This window comes from Arachis ipaensis, chromosome B8 (assembly GCF_059453495.1).
Source record: "Arachis ipaensis isolate K30076 ecotype BB chromosome B8, ASM5945349v1, whole genome shotgun sequence".
NCBI classification, from domain to species: domain Eukaryota; kingdom Viridiplantae; phylum Streptophyta; class Magnoliopsida; order Fabales; family Fabaceae; genus Arachis; species Arachis ipaensis.
Genome location: NC_142443.1, coordinates 91,545,583 through 91,549,830, shown reverse-complemented (window position 1 = coordinate 91,549,830; position 4,248 = coordinate 91,545,583).

Genomic DNA, 4,248 nt, shown 5'->3' with positions numbered 1-4,248 from the left:
ATTATTCTCTTGAAAAAATTATTTAGGGTAGCTTTTAAAATTTTAATGTTCCTCCTTGATGAAATGTTGTCAACTAACATGTAATGCTATATATACAAGGTGTGGGTTGTTTTGATTCTGTTAAAGTTTCTAGTTTACTTCCTTTTTATATTTTTCTATTTAAACTATACTATCTTATGCTAAAAAGGGTAAACTATACTAATTAATCCACTAATAAATCAGAATTGCAAACTAAACTAAATAACTAAAATAAACTAAATGGCTAAAGTATGAACTAAAGATGCAAAATGCGGCACATAGAGTAAAATACACAAGTAGCAATGTATAAGTACTCAGAAAATAACAATAAAAGAAAAAGAGAAAAATACAGAAAAATATCCAAAATAAAAGAAAAAGTATGTAGTGGTTCACCAAAATAAACGCCAGAGATGGCGACCTCCCCACACTTAAAATGAAGCATCGTCCTCGATGCTCAATCAAGCCTGGTGTGAAGGAGTGTCATCAATGGTAGGGATGGTAGCTGGGGTCTCCGTGGTGGTGGTGGGCTGAGGGTCTGGCTGCTGTGGAGGTGGGACGGACTGGAGCGGGATCTCCGGATCTGCAGCCTCTATCTGGGGCATAACCTCCTGATGCAGGGCAGCCTGTTGATGAGTCTCTGCCTGGGAATGAGGCTCCTCTTCGTGCTCATCCTCCTCCTCGTGCTCATCCTCTGATGGCTCTAAAGGGGTGTCGGGCTCGGAGGGGATGTCGGCGCCCTGTCTGATTATCAGCTTCAGATGGGAATAGCGTCGCCTGCTGCGGCGCTCTAATCTCTCATACCGGCGCCTGTTACGGCGCTCCATCTGATCAAGCTGGCGGAATAGACGGTGCACGAGGCGATAGACCGGCTCAGAGGCGGGTGGAGGTGCAGTGGTGGCAGCAGGGGCAGCTGGGGCAGCTGTGGATGAAGAGGGTCCAGCAGACGGAGGGGCTGTCTCATCAGTAGCAGTGACAGGTGGTGGTCTGTAGCCCAAAGCAAGGAAGTTCCTGCTGTGCGGGATGATCTTCCTGCAGTCCGCTGCTAGTGGTCTCTCATCGGCATCCTCCCAAGGCACATCAGCCTGACGGCCTAGCCGTGTAACCAGGTAAGGAAAGGGGAGGGTGCCTCGTACGTAGGCCCTGGCCATATAATGCCAGATAAAACGAGGTAAGTATATGTCCTTACCCTCCAGCACACACCAAAGGAGGGTGATCATGGTAGCCGGGATCTCCGTCTCGTGAGTACTCAGCATCACAAAATTACTCAAGATCTGATGCCATAGCCGAGCCTCATCATTTAAGTACACTCTCTTGATCCCTCTAGGCATAGTGGTGTTCTGACCCATCTCCCAAGGAACAGCAGGGTCGAGAGCTATCCGTGCCTTTACGACATCCCAGTCAAACTGCATCTGGCCCATGTCCTCCTCAGCCTGTGCAAAATCATCTGGCTGATCGGACTTGGCTAAGAGCTGGAGAATGGTCTCTATGGCTTCCTCTGTGACCAGAATTTGCTTTCCCCTCAGGTTCACTGCATCTAGGGTAGTAAGGTAGTAGTTGCAATAGAATTCCCGGACCCAAGATGCATTGACCTCTGTCAGTGGTCTCTCCAGAAAGTACCAGCCCCTTTGCTTGATTTGCTCAGTAGTGTACTGCTGGAGGGCTTCTGGAATCTTCAAGGTACGTTCCAGGTATAGATTTCTGGAGTTTGCAAAAGCTGGGTACTTCAGTTCACAGTACCGGTTTGCAAATTTTATAGGATCATTTGCAGGAAGCAGCTGGTTAGCTTTCTCTTGCGGTGTGAAGTTCTTCTCCCGCCATGAGGTATCGTGCATTAGAGAAATGATGGACTGTGAGGAATCTCCTCTCTTGCGCTTGCCAGTGGCCTTGCCTTTACCTTTCCTGTGTGAGGCAGACATCCTGAAAAACAGAAAATCAGGAATGGATAAAAAAAATAGGAAAGCAAATAGGCAATTAAACAAAGGAAACTCAAAGCGGTAGGGGAGAAATAGAATAAGGAAAATGAGTAATTGAAATGTGATTGAATTTATGTTAAATGGAAAAAAAAATAAGCAATATGCCATGGTTAGAAAGTTAGAGGAAAGTGAAAATAATCAGAAAAGAGACCAAAAGGGTTGGTATGGTTAGGATTTGAAAAAGAAATTAGTAATTTAAAATCAGTGAGTTAGGAAGGTGAGTGGCATAGAAAAATTCCATGTAACAAGGATTCACAGGTAAGAATAGAAGTACTCATAATTGAACAAGCAGTTTATGAACCAGGAAAAAAAAGGATGAGAAAGTCTGCCATAGCATGCATGTAAAGGTTTGGGTAAAGCAAAGTAAAATAGATTTCAGAAATGCCAAACCAAAACATGAATAATTTAAAAAAAAAATTTGGACAGCATTCCGGCTAAAATTGGATTGTCCCGAAAAATAAACAGCAATTTAATCAGTTCATATGAATTAAAAAAATTCAAGCCGCATGTACATAGATATAAAATAAACATAAAAATTCAATTTAAACAGCAACAACATACATGAAAGCAGCATATGAATCATGATTATAGCAGCAACAGATTTGCACATAGGGTAAAACAGAAGTAAGAACAGTGCAAGTAAACAAACCTAGATCCACTAACCACAGCCTAAGCTACCTAACAACCTAAAAATCCACTACAACATGCAAGTCTAACTATCCTAATTATGAATATAAACGGAATAAAAAATAATACAGAAAAGTGACGAACAGATAAAAAATGGTTGCGTGTTGCGAAACCTGGTAAGCGGATGGGGTGGAACAGGGAAGAAGGTGGCTGCGGCGGCGTCAGGCGCGGTGGTGGTGCACGGCGACGCGGTGGTGGCAGCGGAGGGGGTTGGTGTCGGAGAAAGGGTTTAGGTGGTGGGTGGTGGTTGGAGGGAGAGGATAGGGGTGGGAGGTTGTGGTTGGGGTTGCTGGCTGAAGATTGATGGTTTAGAGGTTATAAAAACTCTCGTTGTGAGTATAGTTACTAAACCAAGCAATCAACCTTTCTTACAAACGTGTTGGTTGTCACAAGTAACAAACCCCTTTAAAAATTGTTAACCGAGTATTCAAACCTCAGGTCGTCTTCTCAAGGAACTGCGAGGAAGTGTGTTCTTATTATTGGCTATAAAGGTTGTAATCGGGGTTTAGAAGGTGAGAAGCAAGTAATTTAAATGACGAGTGAATTAAATGGCAAGTAAAAATAAATAATAACTGTAAAACAACTTTTGGCAGGATAAGGGAAATTAGAAGTCCAACTTAGTTACCCTTCTCAACAATAATGAAAGTTGTATCTTAATTCCACTTGGTCAACCTTTACCGGAGCAAAGGAAAGTCAAGGAACTAATTAAATTGACCTTTGAATCCTAATTATTTCCTAAGAAAAGGTTGGGATTATTTAAGTTCAACTTAATTAGCAAGATAACGATTATCAATTATGTTGAGTTTAATAACAGTTGAGTTACTGAATTCTTAACCAAAACCAAAAGGGGAAAAAGTAAATTGCTGAAATAATAAAAGTGTCCTTAGATGGGAAGCAATGGCAACTTAAATCAAGAGAACAATCATAAACTGAAAATACCTTAAATTATCATTAATTCAATTAGAAATCTGTAACATGGAATAATTCTTAGATCAATTTATAATAATAATCAATTCAAATGTTGGAATAAATAAATAGAAGTAATACTAAGAGAACATTAAACCTGGATCCAGAGTTACTCTTAAAACAAGAAGAAATCCTAAATCCTAAAAGAGAGAGAGAGAAGATCTCCCTCTCAACTAAATCTAAATCATTGAAAGGTGAAAATATGCGAGCTCCCTTTGAATGGAAGCATTCCCACACTTTATAACCTCTGGTCTATGCTGTCTGTACTTGGATCTGGGCCAAAAAGGGCTTCAGAATTCGCTGGGGGCGTATTCTGTAATTTCTGGTGCGTGGCCTCTGTCACGCGTCTGCGTGGGTCACGCGGTCGCATCATTCGGAGCTTTTTCTTGCCACGCGGTCACGTCAGGCATGCGGCCGCGTCGCTGCTGATTCGTGCTTGGCACGCGATCGCATCATCCATGCGATCGCGTTGCTTCCTCCTTCCATTCTAGTATGTTTCCTTTTTCTATCCTTTGAAGTCATTCTGCCTTTAGAAAATCTGAAACTACTCAACACACTAATCACGGCATCGAATGGAAATAAAGGTAATTAAAATGATTAATTT